This window comes from Lepisosteus oculatus, chromosome 6 (genome assembly GCF_040954835.1).
Source record: "Lepisosteus oculatus isolate fLepOcu1 chromosome 6, fLepOcu1.hap2, whole genome shotgun sequence".
In the NCBI taxonomy this organism is placed as follows: domain Eukaryota; kingdom Metazoa; phylum Chordata; class Actinopteri; order Semionotiformes; family Lepisosteidae; genus Lepisosteus; species Lepisosteus oculatus.
In genome coordinates this window covers 15,443,913-15,464,018 of record NC_090701.1, presented here as the reverse complement: position 1 = coordinate 15,464,018, position 20,106 = coordinate 15,443,913, and the positions used below count along the sequence as shown (strand labels likewise).

At 35.0% G+C, this 20,106-nt stretch overlaps 1 long non-coding RNA gene across 2 annotated transcripts in view; it reads left to right on the top strand.

Moving 5' to 3' along the window:
- The window catches only part of LOC107078269 (uncharacterized), an 87,832-nt gene that overhangs the window by 45,647 nt on the left and 22,079 nt on the right, over positions 1–20,106 (top strand). Inside the window, exons 3-5 of one of the 2 annotated variants that reach the window (XR_001479210.2) lie at positions 5,259–5,332; positions 10,390–10,430; positions 10,755–11,051. This is a non-coding gene — a long non-coding RNA (uncharacterized lncRNA). Of the gene's footprint in view, positions 1–5,258; positions 5,333–10,389; positions 10,431–10,754; positions 11,052–20,106 lie in introns of those variants that run through there. The other variant, XR_011189862.1, reaches the window with a different exon arrangement.

The window sequence follows — 20,106 nt, the reverse complement described above, 5'->3', positions numbered from 1 at the left end:
AACTCAAATATGTTGAATGCATAAGCATTCAGACAATGCACTGTAGATTCCCAGATTATAAATTGTACTGTTCTGTCAGTCAAACAATAAAATAACCAATAAATTATGTTAATCCCAAAACTTGTAAAGATATTGTAGTTAATAGTATTTTTGATTACATCAATTATAAAATTGGATTTATGTAGACCAGAGTAATGGGAAAAATATACCTATAAAAATACTAATTTTTGTTTTGACAGAGGAAACGTGTTCGGGAAATGTCTATGCCAGTAACATTGTCAAAGTTGCCACAGTATCAGTACAGAGCCTATTGAAAGAGTCAGGTTATTGGTCAATGAATAACACCTCTCATTTCTTTGAGTGTAACTGGAAAATTACTATAAGGTCCATTTGTTCTTAGGACTCCTTGTCCCTGTAGCTCTTTGGCTTTCAATATAGTAAGACAGTTCAATACTCAACCGCATACTTCTTTTACCTGAGGCATGTCATTAATTTTTAAATTGGTGGATTAAAAAAATAATTTAACTCATTTGTCTTTTGAATTGTCATCTTAGAATCATTCTAGTGTCGTTTCGCTGTTGTAATACTGCAAAGTTCTTTCTTATATTAGTTTTAGGCTTCGGAACAATATTTATTCTCTCAACCTTCCAGATACCTTTTTGAAATCTCTGGAATGAAATCCTGTTGTCTTTTCTATAAAATGTTTTCTTTTTCCTGTTTGTCTTCCTTAAGGTATTTATTAAATCACTTATGCCACCGCTTTCTTGACTTTAAGTGACTTGTTTTTTAAAATGTAATGATCAATTCTATATTTTTATGGGCCTATTTTTATGTACCATAAATAGAGCCATCAATGGCCATGATGAAAAATCATAAATCTTACAGGATAATTTTGTTTTAGATCGGTGTTTTATTAGCCAAATCTTTTTGTATCATTACTTAAATCTGGGGTAAAAAGTAGTGTATTTGCAATTTTAGGTTGATTAGGCTGTGGAAAGCATTACATAGGCATTCTATTTGTTAGGCCACACCCATGGATGGAAAATAGGGCGTGGCGAATTAATTATCGTCAGAGTCAGTTCAGAGGTGAAGGTTTTATGGGTTTAATGGATAATTAATGGAGTGATAAGGAAAATAGGGACAGGGACAGGGACAGGGACAGGGACAGGGACAGGGACAGGGACAGTCCTGGGGGGGACAACTACTCACGCTCTTGCAACTCAATGTCTGAGCCCCGAGGATTGACTCCTCAGGGCTTAAATAATGATTGAGGCTCCCTTAATGAGGTTGATAAGCCCGGCCTGATATCGTTTGAGATGATCTTGATGAGCTCCTTCCACATGTGGAATGTGGAATGGAATTTGGTGCAGGTGCATTGGAGTTTGTCAGGGCATCACATGACTGGTACAGTTTTTAGAGTTTGCAAGGAGGGTGTTTCTGTTTCAACACACTCAACTGTTTTTTTTGTACACTGTGGTATGGTGGCTTTGGGGTGCTCTTCCATGCTCTTTTAAAGTATTTAACTAAATGAAGCTCTAAATAAGTTGTAAAAAAGTTCACACTTGATTTTTCTATTTTTCTTTTGTGCTCTCCCTACATGCTGAAAATAATAACCAAGGTAAGATACTAAGTAGATTCTTTTCAAAATAATCTATTGATTTATTATGTAGCTGTCTTAGCTATAATATCCTCAAGCATGTGCAGTTGCAGTCAAAAGCACTTTAACTATTGCACCTTTAACCTTGTATCATTCAAATTAACTTTTGTTAGACAAATAAAAATTCTACATTCTTGATGGAATACAATTAACCTATTCATAGAATTAGGAATGAAAGAGACTTTCAAGGAGGTAATACATGTAAATGTCATCTCTATTATTTATTCTTTCTACTTTTAGCAACAGTATGGTAGTGAGTGGCTGTAACTACTATATTTACCTCATATTGAAATGTTTATTTAGGATCAAAACACCATGTTACAATGTTAAAAATTCTCATTTGTTATTATAGTACTGTAGGTATGCTATACAGTTATTTACCATTTTCATTCTATTACCACCTCCGATTAGCTAAATATTTCATTACGTGCACTACTTCAGTAGCTTACAGTATTTATCTTTTCAAATATCTGGTCCTATGCCTCTGTTTTCAGTGTTGAATGGAATAACATCTTTCTTACTATTAAAGTTCAACTGTTATTACATACTGTACTATACAACTAGAAGTGTAATTTGTGATTATATACTATAAATAATTAGTGGTTTCTGATTTGTGTGAGACATTACTATTTTATTTCATTAGTCTTAAAGTAATGGTATACACTACTTTTGGATTTAATTCTGTAGCCAAATTATTAGAAGACAATGACATTTAAGGGTTGGAATTTAAAGTCCAGGAAATAAAGTTAAATCCATCCAAGGCTTCAACAAACTGTATTGAACTAACACACAATATTAAAAGATTCATGTATATACTAAAGGAATGTAAAGAATAACATATCCACTATTACAGTACTGTACCTCCCATAGATGCAGATAATTGCAGACATGAAATTGCAGCATAGGAGTGTTTTGGCCTAGACAATCATGGGTACTAGGGTTGACAGTCAGGCCTGAGGTGACAATGTCCAGGAATGGGGACATGGTGGAAGTGCAGATGGAACCCACAGTGAAACTTAAAAGAAACAGAAGAGGTGTATTTTGACTAGTAGCCAGGACCCGTAAGCCTTATCTTTTACAACAAAATATATCAATGTCAGCTAGCCATGTCTAACACATTGGTTGCACAAAATACATATTTGCAACAGAAGCTTGTGCAGCACAAATGTGTCTGTATGGGGAAACTGGAAGCCACAGGTAAATGGTGTCTGATGGATTCCCGGCTTTCAATTCAGTACGCATTCAAATTAATTGGAATTTGTAATGAAAGTTCGGGAGGGATTTCAACAGCCAAGTTCAATTAGACTCAGCTGTCAGTAACTAACAATCACCCCTGATGTAATTTCCTCACATAAAAAAACTATAAATACTGTATGTGATTCCCTTCATTCTGTCACTTATGTTTTTTGCATCCTACCTCCACGTCATCTCCACCTAAGTAACTACCCCTTGCTCACTCCTCACTCTGCATGGGGGTCCCGGCCTCCTCATCCTATGGCCAGGAGATCAGCCCTCAGCCAAGTGGGTTAAGCCAAATTTTCATTAAGCACTCCATAATCCTTTCAGCACACTTTATTCTTGAGTGTTGTTATTCCCAGTGAATTCAAATTGTATCAGATAAACCTCACCTCATGACTCTTAGTTTTGCTCATATCCTCTGTGTTACAGTTAAGATTTTTCCACTAATGTAATGATGCTTAAAATGTTTTTCAGCAGTTTAGTCAAATCCTAATCTTTGCTACGATATGAAATGAAAAGAGATGAAACTGGATTGAAAATTGTTTTGGTATAACTCACCTGGCTGGTGGAATGGTAAACTGACTGTAACAATGAGGCTTACTGCTGCAAGAGTGAAAAAGGGGTGGGAGGAGGGGTAGTAGAAAAGATGTACAAAGTATGTGCTCAGGACATAAGATTTTATGTAAAAAAAGGACAAGACTGGAATTTGACCTCCTGAAATTCTGCTTAACTTTATGGGGACAGTGGTCAACTATTTTGGTAGTGTGATGCCGCCAGGGGCATAAAAGTGGGGTGGGTAGCTGCTTACAGGCATTCCCACAAAGCAAGCAATTCTTTATTAAGTTCTGTGGTGGTTACTCACACAGTCTTTTCACTCTGAATCTGGCTCCTCTCAGACTTCAGAACAGCACAGGAAGTCCCTTCCACACTGCAGCTTCTCTAACACACCGGTGTTCCAGCACTGCAGAATCTCTTTGGCAGGCGGCCCTTTAACCTCATCTCGATTCCCTCACTCTATAGCTCCTCTTAAAACGTAGCTGTCTGCATTTCCCCTGTTGTCTGATCGATCTGTCTTTCACTCACAACTTTCACTTTGTTCACAGACAGTACTTTCATCTCATGTGGAGTCTCTTACTTCACATATTATTCCTCTTTAACACACAGAGACTGGCATTTCCCCTTTCTCCTGACTGGCCTGTCTTTTACTTATGGCTTTCTCTTAAGCGTTCCCTAGTGTATCTCATAGGCCATCTGCCCTATGCACACACAACTCTCTGTCATTTATTCTGGGCCCTGTCCCCTTCTTCTATCTCCTTTTCCCTCTCTGGCACTTTCTCTAGAGCTCTCTGTAACACTCTTTCCTCCACAGTCTATGGCGCTGTCTTTTCTCACAGGCTTATTTCTATTAGTGAGGAGAAGACACTAAATTCAAGTAGTGAACTGATTTTTTTTGTAACCTTCTTATTGTTAAAAAATGAACAAATGATTTTTTAAGGATAATTTAGTTTATTTTTAATGTATTCACTTGAATTGCAAAAGACGTTCAGTGGTGTGATCCATTTGATATTTGAATATCGCATATTCTGAACCAAGAAATCAAAATCCTCTACTTGGTGAACAGTATCAATAGCGAAACATGAACCTGAAGTGGAAATTATGTGGGAGTGCATTCAAATCTGAAATAAAAACAAGGCATTATTTTATACAAAGGCCATATTGCTGAACCTGATATCCTTGCTTCTTTCAAGCAATAACTGAGGAAAGTCTTCAGATCAATTAGGTTCTAACTACCAAATGGGCTAGATAGAAGATATTGCCTCTTTTATGTTCTTCTGTAATGGTGTAAGGGTTTGTGGCATTTCTTTCAGGCTACTCTTCCAAGGCTTTGCTTTCAATTGAAAAAATATAAATCTGAAGCTAAAGTCCTCAGCTTCAGCTTCAGTAACTACTGTATATAAAGTAGCTGAAAGGGGGGTCTAAATGACCTCGCATCTAAAAAGACTTATTGGGGGCTCAGCTGAAGACCTATGAGTCATAAGTATAAATTAACTAAAAAAAATCACCCAAGAAAAACAAATGCTTCCAGCATTGACAATGCTTCCATTTAATGGTAGATATCCAATACTTGTGGACAGCATTTCACTGTTTTCATGGATAAGGTAACCTCAGTAACATATAAAATAATGCACTGTATTCACATCTTAAAAGGTGAGTATCTTTAAAGAATCTTTTTTACACATCTTTACAGATGTTTGATTGTTTAATTATCCTGTATATTGCAACAAAAAACAAAATCAAACTCATCCAGGGATTCTTCCTGTTTTGAGTATTCATCCTCTGTATGATCTGCTTGCTCTTGCAGTCCTCCATAAAAGAGGGAAATTCTTGGGGTACTAAGTGGATTACCAGAAAGGTACTGCAACTACTGGATAGATGGTGAGTTAATAACTGTACACGTACTGTACATCCTTTGATATGTGACTTATTGTATCTCCCTTCATTATTTCATCATGAAACAAGTATAAGCATACAAATCACTTAAGAACTTCTACACATTGAAAAGATGCGAGAGAGAAATTTAAAATATTCAGACGTTAATGGGAACAAAAGGATAGTTACAGAGTAGTAGTAAGGGGGTAGGAGTTACATCAGAAAGTGAACAGTTCAATTCTTCTAGTATGTTGAACATTGTTTTGCCCCATAATTTAAGTATCACTGTGTCTCTGTGTATGATGTAAATTAAAATCTTGGTTTCTTGTTTTGAAGAATTTAGAATGCATTTGGAAACAATATTCTGCAACAACATGATGCAGCATTATTGAATTTAACATGTTGATACATTCTAAATTTAAATTATAAGTCTCCAATTAAAATGGTAATATTCATTCAAGGAAACGGACTTCAACACTAATATTCAGTGAATAATACAGGCTATTTTCAAAGTATTGTCATCTGGATTATAATTCTGCACTCTGAGCATTTTATTCAGGAATCCTGGTAATACCTTTCTATCATCAAACATTTTCTCTAAGACAAATGTTACCCCCTGTCATTTGTGTTACATTATCCTAAATTAAACAATCTAGAAATCCCTTAAATGGGATATAGTACATTCAGTAGAGACTTCGCCATGAGTGATTGATGGTAACTTTGTCTAGCAACTAGAGAAAGTAAAGCATTTAAATAGCATGGTATAAACAGGAGAGACTTAACCTAGGGACCAGAATGATGTTCCTTTAATTCAGTGTGAATGTTTAGATCTGGATTAATCACAAGTGCTAATGTGTAAATACAGTATACTGAAGGTAGAGGAATGTAATCTAATCCGATTGCCATTGGAATGTGGCATTACAATATTCCTTGAGCAACAATCCAAAGTACCCTCTTTCATTAAGCTATGCCATGTGACAATATTTAAAATACTAAACCTGGGTGTTTTGGCCATATTATAGCCTCTCATAATGTCATACTCAAACAGACTAATCAGTTAGTATGGCTATAAAATAAGCATAAATTAATCAGCATAGGTGAGAAGGTACAGAGCAAATCATGCAGTGTTACTTCAACTCTGCTTTTTGAATTAACACTGGGTGAGTTTCTGTATATGGATTGTGAATTTCTAAAGCATTTCAGTGTGTATATATGTATATATAAACACTCACACCATTTTGTTTTGAATAACTATTGAAATAAAGCTTCACTTAATTCAACAGGAAGCCTTTTGAAAGCAATATGAGAAATATATGGAGGTGTAGATCAAGTGTTTATAACATGACAGCTGGGACAAAGAGCGTTACATAGCAGTAAAGACATTAATATGCATGTCAGCATTCCCACGCTCTCGCACAGGGAAAAAAACACTATAATTTATTTTAATAATTTCCTTTTACCACTTCTGTGACTAACTGTAATTTTAGAAGGTGTCACATACTGCAACTAATTGACCACAAAATGCACATAGGGTGCTCTAAGTAACATGTTTAGTTTGAAAGCTAAACAAAAAAAAACAAGTTGTGTGTTTTTTACTTTGAGAATAAAATGTATCTACATTATCTAACCAAGTAAAACATTCCATTCAATGTGCTGCATCTGTCCCTTAACCCGAAGGTTTCTATTTCAAATCAACAGACTCCCAGGATACTGAAACTCAAATAGATCTTTGACAAGTAACTTGTAACATCCTAAAGACACATGGTTGGAATACTTTATTTTTGTGGGTTGGGATTTTGGAAAACTTTTGTTTCGAACAGAAGTTATATTAAGTTTAGTATGCTTAAATGCAACTATACAGTAGCTGTCTTTTATTAAGAAAAAAATAAAAGCAGTAACATAAATTATTTTTTGAAAAATATTGTTCTCTTTCATGGAACTAATATGTAATATATTGCTTAGTTTGTTAGAGCCTTACCACATGTTCACTTCAGGCAATATAAGCACGCAGATCAATAAATTCCATTTTCTTTCAATGGAACTCCAAATTAAATATTTATTGTTGCTTTTAAAGCATTTACTCAGGAATAGTCCACTTTAAATTCTTCTGTGACCTCACAGGCTCTGTTGTGCAATTTCTTGTACTCTATATGTTAATATTATTTATGAGCACCTATTTCTTAACAGCTGTTAGACCTTAAAGGTTTGTCCTTATCACAACGTTGCCAACTCTCCACAATTTTGAAAAACATTAACATTAATATGTAACCCATGCATTTTACTTTAGTTTGGAATATTACAGTAGCTTTTGTTTTTTTACATTTATATTAGTTACTGGAAATTTTTCCTTGCGAACTGGTTATTTTATGCTTCTTATAAATATACAGTACACAATTTGTCTACTCAGTCTATAAATACATTCCAGATTTACAGCGTAGTAAATTCCTTGCTGCTGTGAGATTGGGCGATGTCATTAGCTTATGGTTACCAGGCACCCTCACGCAACGGCATTTAATTGGCATCACCAGAGTAGGATAAGTATTAGTCTACTAGGGCCTTGCTTTTATGAGTTTTAGGTGTCTGCAAGTTTGCAGTAATACCAGTGATAGATGCTCTGCTTCTCTGTTCAGTGGTAAATCGTTTGTAGGGCACTGTTGAGCACAGAACATGTAAAACAATGGTTAGCTCTTATAGGTGTACAATAGAGGCATCCCCACAAAGGCTTGCTTTCTCTATGTAAATATAAGGTACTGAAGGCATAGCCATAGAATTCAACTTTTAATAACTGGATTCTATGTTGGTGAAAATATTGTGTATTTAAAGCTGGATGGTATGGTGGTTCATTGGTTAGCATTGCTGCCTTGCTGTGCTGGAGCCCTGGATTCAATTCCAGACCTGAAGTACTATCTACAGTATGTAGAGTTTATACTGTATGTTCTCCCTGTGTATGTGTGGGTTACCTTTGGATGCTCTGGTTTCCTCCCATAGTCCAATAACACACTAGTTGGTTAATTGGGTTCTGGGAAAATTGGTCCTGATGTGAGTGTGTGCATGTTTGGGTCCATGTGTGCCCTGTGACGGACTTGTGTCCTGTCCTGGGCATATCCTGCCTTGTGGTAGATGCTAGCTAGGATTGCTCTAAAAATAATCCTCCTATCAAATGATATAGCACACAAAAATCCAGATACATCATACATCATACATCATACATCATACATCATACATCATACATCATACATCATACATCATACATCATACATCATACATCATACATCATACATCATACTCTCAATTCCAAAAAGAGGCTGAACTGCAATTCACCACCTGCCTAACAAAAAAAACATTATGATGTTTTCAAATATCACTGCAATTTTGTGATTAGGTTAGACTGGCTAAGATAAAATGAAAATGGAATTTCTTCTTCACTTCTGAATAAGGCTGAACAGCCGCAATATTGTTCTTTTCTTTTTTTACTTTTCAGTAGCACAACTTTTTCCCTTGTCAGATAACGAGGAGATAAACAGCTTTACTGTACAAAAGGTATAATTGATGAATGAGTTACTAAACTTTGATATGTTAAAATTGTAGCCCACCATTTTTAAGCCTATACAACATAGAAATATGACCAAATCATTAGATAACCGTTTTTTTGTCCATGCATGGTACAACAGCTTTTAATGCAACATTCAAGCGATTGGAATTACCATGAAGAGTATTCCGGCTGTTTTGGATATTTTTAACATGCTGTGGTTTGTTTCCAAGTGCAAATGGGATGCATTTTAATATGATTTGCCAGACAAAAACTGATCTACGTGTATACAAACTGTACTCGCTTCCATGAATCTATTTCAGCGCCTTCTGGTCATCTTTCCTGTTGCTGTTTTTTGTTTTACCTCTAACAAAATGAAATGTTTAAATTTTAATTCTTTAAGAATTACCTCTCTGTCATCCATTATTGTCATGGTTACAGTATAACATCAGACTTAATCCTCTGCTAATTTACCTGTCACCAAATCTGCCTTTGGTCAACTAGGTTCTCAAAACATGCCATTTGGAAAATTCACATTTTATAATGTTTTAGGAACCAATTCATCCATTAGATAACCAAGACAATGAGGACTGAAGGTAATAGTATGCAAATTTTGCAAATTAGTAGAGTAGTACAATGACATTACTTCATGTTTTAAAAAAGGATAATTTTCCTTATGGAAATTAACTGTATAGAGATAAGGGACAGACCCGATACTCACTTTCAGAAAATATAAGCCAAACTGAGTGTTGCATGGTGGTACACGACAAACTGTGCTAACTTAACTTGGATAATGTTTCTTTAATAGTAACTTAAAATGTAAACCAATGGCAATTCTCGAAACAAATTAGCATGTTATGTGGAAAATTAGCAGTACAAGCCATAAAGTACTCTTCTCTTGAACATTCTTGACTGAACTTGTTACACGCTGTTCAATTCTTGGGCATGAAAAACCTCGATCTAGAGTACTAAATACTCTAAATATTCATTATTCTGTGGAATGATTTACCTTTTAGAATTAACAAGACATTTGGAGTGCAGTAAATATTTTAAAAGTTATCATGTACAGTGTAAGTAGTGTCTCTGTAGTTACTATGCAAAGAAATATAATAACCTAGTGAAAGTAATTCAAGTAAGTAATGTCTTATAAAGGAAACTTTAAATTGTAATGGACAGTTGGCAGTGACATTACCAGGAATATCTGGGTTGAATGGTGAAATATTTTTATTATATGTAGATTGCTCAGTGAAAACATTACAGCATTATTCCCAGAATGAATTCTAGTGGAAGAGAATTTATTAGGGATCATCTACTGTATGTTTCTGTTAGGCAGAACACTAGGGACTCTTTTTCCTCTGTATCAGGGAGAAAGACTTTAATTTTGTCTAGTATTTGGCAAGCAAAGCTTATATACTTGATTATGGAGTTTCATTAATTCTCATTTCCAGTTCACAATATTATAAAATAACCTTTTCTTTCTTTAATCCAATTCAATCCACATCTAATAAAACAATGCCTTGTTATCTTTTGACAGGATTCATTGTATACTTGCCTTGAAGGCTTGAATTGCGTGAGGTGAGCCATGAAAAATTACAAACCTGAAAATCATATGAAGAATAATGCGTTTCCTGAATACAAAGGTTACCATTGCTTGGGGTTAGCTGTTTAAAAAAATAATTTGAGTATTTTCATTTTTCCTTTTTAAATGTTTAATTCTAAATTTAACTTAAATTATTTAGTTTATTTAGAAAGGATTAGTGTTTCTATTCACAGATGACTAAAATATTGAAAAATGTGACAGCAGAAAGGACTAGTAGTTTCAAAGGATTTAAGCTTGAGGGATAGAGAAAGCAGCAGACTGAAAACAAAATAGAAAAAAAGTATTTTTATTCTTATTAGAGACCATCTCAGCAATGCAAGATTCAATCAGAAAGCCATCTAGCATGACAGAAAGCAGACATCAACAGAAATGAAAATCTGCATTTGTGTTCTAGGTATCTAGCAATGCCAAAGGAGAAGCTTATTGAACTACTTCTGTAGTGGTATACCCAAGTGCACACTTCCTCTGAGCTCTATGAATGATGTGTTCTGGTTAGAAAGAAAACTTGAGTAAAAGATGTTAAGATGTTTCGGTGCGACAGAGAAAAGACATCTCACAAGCTTCTTCATTTACATCTTTGAAATGTGATTTTCATTTAAGCCTTCTAAACTGTTTTAATTTATTTCACTATAATTTAAAGATGTTAATGGATTTTTTTTTCTTGCAAGAGGCTTTTGAACTAACCAGGCATAAATGAATGATGACTTGAAGGTACATATCCCAGGACAATACCTGGATAAAGGCAACTGTAAGAATGTAAGCTTGAACTAGAAAGTTCTTCACCACATATTGCAAAAAGCTATAAAAACAAGTAAAGCTCTGACTAAAGATTCAAGAAGCCAACAGCCTTGGTGCAACACCCCCTTACAGTTAAGCACAGCCCTCCCCAAACTGGTTGACAGTTTTGATATCTTCCTAATGTATTGTGTCTATTCAGCTCTCCTGTACAAATCTCTTAAGTTATGCTACTGTATATGTATTGGAATGCTAACCACAGTTTAACACACAACACAGAACATGCATGAATAGTAAACACAAATGCACAACAAATAGCAAATCTGTAAAATATTTCCATTCATCCTGGCCTGTCAAACCAGTAATAGAACTAAACTAAACAGTTTTTTAAAGGTGAAACACAATTCTGTTCAGTTGGTGTAAGGGGCTGTTACTGCAATAAGTTTTTATTTTCATTTGGAAACTTCATCCAGTGTGTTTTGTTTCCCATGACTTGTTAGTGTAATTATCCAGAATTTATAAGTATATAATTATTCTTAGCAATGTGTACGTAAATAATTGTTTAGAAAATGTATGTATTAAATGATCTTGTATTAAATACATGCACAAACTGCATGATTATATACTGTAAATAGTATTCATATACCCTAAAAGTATAGAAGTAAAATAATGACTGTACTGTATGTAAGTTGTGTAAATAAAAGATCTCATAGTACACTTAACATGGATAAATATCCTAATTTCATAGCACTTCATTTCATAGCAAATCTGGATACTGCTCAACCAACGCTACAACTAATGTTAATCTGATACATCAAACGCATCAAAGGATTAAAGGATTACACCTACATTTGCGTTTAGTTAAATTAAAGCAAATGAAACTTAATGTATTCAATGCTCCATCACATTTGCTTTCTCCATGGAAGGTGGATGCTGCACATTGGGGGTGGTGGAGGGGAGTCCCCATTACCTGTAATGCGCTTTGAGTGGAGTGTCCAGAAAAGCGCTATATAAGTGTAAGCAATTATTACTATATGGCACTTTTCCTCAAGGGGCAACATGGTGATGCAGTGTTAAGTATTGCTGCTTACATTTCTGGGGCCCTGAGATCAATTCCGGACCCGGGGTTTTATCTGCATAGATTTTGGGTGTTCTCCCTGTGTTCTTCTGGGTTTTGTCTGGGTGCTGGGTGCTTAACTGCATTAACATTTGCCCCAATTAAAAAAAAAAAAGCATTGTGTTATCGGCAAAAAGGAAAAATACCCTGGTTCTCTTTTTGAAAGCATAAGAAACGTACAGATTCTGTGAACGAAAAGTAGAATCAGTGTACTTCAAAATAGTCCTCTCAGGATTATTTGTTAGCTTATGAAGGAAAATAATGGAACAATGCAAACTGTCTACGATTTCAAGTTTCTTAATTAACTGGACAAATTAAACACTTAGAAGGAGAGCATGGTGGTGCGGTGGGTAACATAGCTGCCTTGTAGTGCTGGGGTCCTGAGTTCAATTCTGGACATGGGGTGTTAGTTCTGTGGCATTTGTATGTTCTCATGCGCAGATGGGTTTCCGGTTCTCCGAAACATGCTGGTAGGTTAATTGGCTACTAGGTAAAATTCTCGGCATTTGAGTGTGTATGCCCTGTGACTGGTGTCCCATCCAGGGTATATCCTGCCTTGCCAGAATAAGCTCCAGCTCAACCTTGAACTGAAAGCTGTGGTATGAAATTGACTAATGGAAATATTGAGAAACTTCTAAAACTTTCAATTCTGTCCATTAGAGACCAGTGTTTTTCAACCAAGCTATAGGCGTATCACAGTATCATTTTTTGACCACTCAGTCAAGTCCTTCAATTTTCTGATATTTCTTGTTATTGCTGGACTTGTGTTGTTACTCTCCAAACAAGTAAATTCAATAATGTTTCAATGGAGTCAAGGTCAACACAGTACAGTGTTCAAAACATCCTGGTTTTCCTTACAATTTAAGTTTTTGTTTAGGGGTTCTTTCATGTTGGGAAAATAAAGCCTTCACACAGAGGTCACCCTCCTGCAATGTGAATAGGAAACTGAAATACTGCATGCACTGCTAAAACTTCAATTTATATCTGATTTGTAAGATTCAATTAAATATTTCCTGCATTGTTTTCATTCCCCAGAACCACTACAGAGCATTTACAATAAACATAAATGATCAGTGTAGAGAATGTAAAAAAGGCTTATAAGTATCATATGAGGAATGTTTTGGTTTTTATATTTTGAATTTGAGTCATATTGACTTTGTGGTCTAGCACAAGACATTTAAGAACTAATGTGGCATTTAGCTAGAGGTGTTCTTGGTAAAGTATTTAGCTTTCCTAAAATAAGGAAGGATCATATAAGGTTACGGTGATACTGCATTTCTTTTATTGCGATTTTACAAATCGACTGTACCAGATGCCTAAAATTAATACATACTGTGCCTCTATATAAAAGCACTCGCTATTTATAAATCAATTGGTTGATATCTTGGAGCAGTTATTAATTTGTTCAATTTGGCCAATACTGTACCATACTTAAATTAAAGGATTGGGAGGATTAGGAATGAAACCAGATGATTCTGTGGAGACAGATGTACCTACCAGTATGTAATTATTTAGAGAAGAATGTTCTGCAACACAGAAACATGTATAATATAAGCCTTGTTCAACTTTTAAATGTATTTTATTCAAACAAGTAATGCTTTTGAGAATTCCAATGTCTTCCAAGCAAACATGATCAATTTTCATATAGCCACAGATTTTGGCACATTAGTAATGGTAATAAAACTCCTTATGTGAATGCCTGTGCAATAGGCTGTTCTGACAGAGTGAGACTAAATCTATTGAATTTTAACCTATGTGAACAGATTTCATGACAGGTTTTCTAGCACTCTCAAGAGAAATGGTATAAAAAAACATCTGTTAATTACATTTGGTAAGGATAAAATGTGGAAACACCTGGTGAAATACTATTTATACCTGAAGCACTTTAAGCACAGTTCGGCCTACTCTAAGTAACCCCTTGTAATACTGCAGTACTACCCATGATGTTTAGTGTAGGAACATAAAGATTACAAATGAAACGATTTCATTTAACCCATCTAGTTTTTTTGGTAACAGTGATTAAAGAAGTTGAATATCGCCACAATTCTGAGTCAGGGCATCTACTTCAATGACATGGCTATAGAAAGTAGCTTGTTCTATATGTCCACAACCCTTTGAGTAAAAGATGCCCTTTTGTCATTTTTAAATACAATTTCACATGGCTCCCAATGATGTTTTCATTTCATTGTTGATTCCAAAGAAGTTCTTTGATTTGATGTCACTGGGCTTGAATATCTTGAGAATATGAACTTTAGTCTCCATGTACAGTAGTATTTTCCAAATCAAGACTAAAGTTCAAGTTCTTTAAGGCCTTCTATCTAGACACTTCATTTAGTGATATACTGCATCTGGTTGTTCTCCTTAGTTTTTATTCCTGAGAGGTAATATATTTCTTTTAAATGTATTGACCAACATTTTACCCAATATTACAAAATGAGCAATTAATTATGCAGTCAATTTTAAGAAGTAGCATCTTCAAGCTAATTTTTTGTCACATACCAGGTGTTTGCCCCATCTTGAATTTTATCTGAATCTTTTTGAATTTCTTTTGCTGCTTCTATAGTGTTTTCTAATCATCCTGCTTTGGCATCATCAACCTGCACTAGTTTATTTACACTGGAACCATTGATTGGTTTAGACATTGATTGGGGATGTTTCTGTACTAAGTTGTATGATTACTGTACATACAGTATGAAGTAATATAAGGGTTAAGCACAACTCACAGCAAATATTTTATGAGGGGTTAGAATTAGGGGTTTGGATAACTGACTTTTCAATCCAACTTTTCTTTACATCTTCAGCTTAATATTTTTTTATTATTACTAGGGGCTTAATGTATTATCGTGTGTGTATTTGAAATGCATCTTTGAATTTATCAATCTGAAACAAGTTGCATTCACACTCATTTGGTTTACATGCTACAAGGATTGAATTCTAATCCTCCCCAAAATTGTTACTGTCTGCTTTTCTATCTGAAAATGACAGTAACAAGTAGCCATAGAAACTCCATTGATATTTGAATTGCATCAATTACAGCTCATGGTGCAGGAATTCTCTTATATGAACTATCTGCCTTACATGGTACCAATGGGTATTTACTGTTTTTTAGATTGCATTTCTAAAAGATTTGCAACTGTTTATTGCAGATTGGAGCAAGCAATGTTCTGTCCAAAAAAATGGTCAAAACCAAAGGTGTGTAGCTCAGTTTTCAAAATTATCACGAGATTAAAATGAAGCACTCATGGACACAAAGGCTGAATAGCTAACCAACAGAGTGAGTGTGATGCAGTGGGAGATGGCCACTTAGGAAATCCACTTTTGAAGCTTAAAACATCTTTCGTTCTGTGGCCTTCAGCTTGAAGGACACTTAATTGAAAGAAGCTGCAGAATTAGAAATCCTTAGGCTAAATGAGTTTAGAGCACTCTGTGTCAATGGAATTCCATGAGTAGGGTAAGCTATACACAGTATTAGCCATGCATTTGAATATAGTTAAGAGGCTTATACAAGAGCACCCGGTTATGAGATATTTGGTCTGTGCCTAAAATCCAGCAGGGAAACATTAAACTGACTACTGCCACATGAGAGACATCTGTGTTTGTTGTTCAGGAGCATCTCTGACCAAATGGGATCACTGGGAATGAGAATGAGTGAGGACTTGATAGATGGGTAACTAGACTCTAACTAGACTTTATAACAGTGGGATGTGGTGAGCTTGAAAAGTAGCTAAGCTGAAGAAGATGTTAAGTAGCAGAGGATGTCCTGAGTTTTACTAGGTTCTGGAAGGCTTGCTTGGGTTTTAGTTTGTTTGCCAGGTCCAACCAATTAATTTTGAGAAAATGTTAGTTTATATTAAATTAGATTAAAAACGGGTATGCCTAGTAAAGAAATAAGAAAGACCTGGGTAAAAGGAGTAAGTTGGAAATGCTAATAGTCAGATTAGTATAGTGATTATGCAAAAGACAGAGTTAAAGTGCAGCCTTCTACAGCCTCATCTATGGTTTCTACAGTGGTTCTTAGTGAAAAATTGTTGTACATCTAAGAAAACTTTTAAATGATTCAGTAAGCAGAATGTAAATATATAAACTGTATACATATGTTTTTAAATGAAATGTCTGAATTTTATTTGCGAAACTGGCAAAAAGTGTCCTCACGTTGTCAGAAGGTTCCAGTGAAGCTCCTTTACAATGGTATTATTTTGTTCTCCCAAAAAGGTTCAAATGACCTCCTTATATTACATGCAATCAATTTATACACATCTAAAGATAAATGTTATAAGACAATAATAGTGATGTTGATCACAGTAGTCACAAAGCAACCCATTATACAAAATAAAATGAATGTGGCATTACTAGATTTTTGTAAATCGTTTGTGATGTATTTTCATGATATCAGTTCATTGGAAAAATCTCTCCTTAAGCACTGACATATAGACATATAGTATACTGTAGCCACAGCTGGTGATCTTGAGGTCTGTAGCCCTGTCAGTTAACACTGAAACTAAGTCTGAAAATGTTGGGTATAATCCTTGTTTTAATTGCTGTTGAAGTTAAATTGTATGGGAAAATCATTTCCCAGCTGAATGTCATTACATGTTATAATATTCTGTATTTTTAATGGGAGAGGACTGGTGCAGATGGGCATAACATTTCATAACAATGAAATGTGAAAAGTCCCGTTGTAGACTAGAAATTTTTTAATATAAAGGACATTCCTTCTCTGGGACCATTTAAAATAACAGGCTTCACTGACTAATTTTTTGTTGGGTAAACGGAGTCTATAATGAAAGTTTGGGAGGGATGACAACAGCTAAGTTCAATCAGCCTCAGCTGTCAGTAATTTATAATCCTGATGTCATTTCCTCACATAAAAGCTATAAATACTACAGTGTATGTAATCCCCTCCGTCTGCCTCACATTCATCTTTTTCATTCCTCCTCCTCCCCATCTCCACTTCTGCAGCTGCCCCTTGGTCACTCCTCACTCCCTCTGGGGGTCCCAGCCTGATTGTTTTATGGCCAGGAGGTTGGCCCTCAGCCAGGTGGGTTAAGCCAAATTAACCATGCCTAAAACACTCTATAAACCTTTCAATATACATAATTCTTGGGTGGTGTTATTCCTGGTGAAATTAATTGGTCTTCAAGAAAGTTCAGTTTTACAGCTTTCACAGATTTAAACAATTAAAGCAATTGACCACAATCCATCAACTCCTACATTTGTGCCTATTAAAATAAATACTAATCTTCTACAATAAATCACAAACCTCTTATTAAGTAACAAACAAATCCTGATTTTTTTTTAAAGTGCTGTAAACATTACTGCCAAGCTTTTAAAATTTGTCCTATCCCAAAGAAATGACATTTGTAAAAGCCTTGCATTTTGTACTGGACAACTGTCTATGGTAATGATACTAGAAAGTATCCTGACATCCTTATCTTCTAAATTCCATGCTGAAAAGAAAGGAAAAGCAACGTTTTGGCTGTGAAGCCTTCATCAGGTGTGAGAAAGACAAGGCAGACGGCAAAGATTAAATGGCACAGGAGAACAAAAGCTGGCCATTTAAAGGGAGAGGCCACTCAGGAAGTGCAAAGTGGAGAGGGGTGAAGAAAGGTGTGAAGTCAAAACCTGCATGAGAATAGAGAAGATTACAATAAAATGTCTGTCATTGAGAGAAGGGGGAAGGTGTGAACCTCATTTCAGGATGAGTTCTGTTTCTGTACTGTATATAGCAGAGTATATAATACTCTGACTAGATTAACATTCCCATAAGAGGCTTATTGTATTTTCTACTTTTTCTTGCTGTACTTACCGTATAATGCTCACTACAGAGTAGTTGAATTAAGATTCCTTAGTTGCATTTTTGAAAAATGTCTATCCTTTGTGCATATAGAAATAAAATGACAAAACATCAATCGCCTTTCAGCTTTCTACCTTTTCACAAAATTAAAAAATAACTTGAGATACTTCTCAAAACCTGAAGTTAATGGACAAATCAACATACCTAACAAACAAAGAAATTGAGATTAAGCAAAATGCTGACAATGTTTGGCAAAGGTAGGGTAAGTAATGGATCACTACTGTAAATTGCAGCAGTTTTTGAAGTTTTGTTAAAGTACAAATTGTCAATTATTTTAACATACAGAATGCATTAAAAACAATGGCTGCAGCACGTATTATCTTCTGTTTCAGAAACCCTGCACAGCAAATGAATACAGTGAAAGTATTACCTGTGTATTTTAACATTACCTTTGAAACAGAAATGATTCAATATTTAATATTCATTAAAGTTAAATTATTATATAGCTGCTTTTGTTCTCAAATGTTAAATTTCTGTTGTACGGGTAGGGTTTTTAAACTTTGACAGCCCATTAATGAAAAATGTGATGAAGGAAAAAAGTACGAAATCACCGTACAGTATATTAGCAATTTTTTTTTATTACGGCATAATGGGTATGGGAATAGTTTGATCCTTAAACAATACTTCTCAAATCTTTAGTTCTCTATACTGTAGATGGTGACTGGCCATTCCACCATCTGTACTTGGTGTGAAGACTGCTGTCCAAAACTTCACTAATATCTCTAAAATATAAAGTGGACCAATAAAAACCTTAACAGGTATCATAATAGTGTAGAAACAAATGGACTCTTTCACTTGCATAAACATGCTGTTGTGCATTAAGCTATACTTGAGTGGCTCATATGACAATAGCTTCCTGTGAGAGGTTAGATGAAGCCTTATTTTATTTATTGAAAAAATAAATTGTGCTTAAAAATGATAAATTACAGTTAATTTGCATGACGGCCTTAAAGCATAATTATATGCTGCCACTGAAAGTATCTCAAATATGACAAATGACACAAATATGACACTGACTCACTGGAGACTTAAGACAACATAAGCAAGGAAAATCCATTCCTTTTAACTATAGCAAAATGAAACAAACAAACAAAAAAAAACCCATAGTATTCCAGTTTTCAGTGTTATATGTTACTGTTTGGGTGGTGTAGTAGTCTGCCTGCCTTCCAAAGTTCTTCAGTCTTGGGACTGATTCCAGCCTGGGGTGACTTCTGTGTAAAGTCTGAATGTTCCTCACATGAGATTTTGTCAGATGCTTTGGTTTACTATTACAGTCCAAAGATATGCTGACTAGTTGGCATCTCTGAATTGTCCAATCCATGTGTGTGTGTCCTTCAATGAAATGGCATCCCATACTGGAGCTCCTGAGGGATGTGTGACAATGCCACACTACAACCTTTCATTAAACTAGGAAGTAATAGAAAATGGGTGATTTTATAAATGTGTACATTTTCCCTTAAAAAAATTAATCATTAATTCCAGAACTGACTATCTGTTGATTACCTCATACACACTGTTCTATTCTGTATCTACTGTACATAGAAGTCTATAACTATTATCTAATAAAATAAATATTGTGAACACAACTGTATTTGTAGATTTAGCCATTTGACTGTCTAGGTGTGTATTTGTTTATAGCCATGTATTGTTACTTGCCTTGGATTGTAAGATAAGAGGGCCTGTGTACAATATTGGGAATTGAGAAACAAAATTTTGCGTTTCACTTTACAGTTTGCCTGAGCATCATGGCCTCAGTAACTAGGCCCCAATCTGCTTTTGTCATTACTTTTTTGAATGTGCATGTAAAGTTTTTTCTTCATTTTTCATTGGAGACGATGAAGCAAATGTGAACATTCTCCAGTTATCTGATGAATTTGAATTTTAAAACAACATCCAGGTGTTCCAACGCATCTTCTCATTATCGGGACTGAGATAATAAAATAGG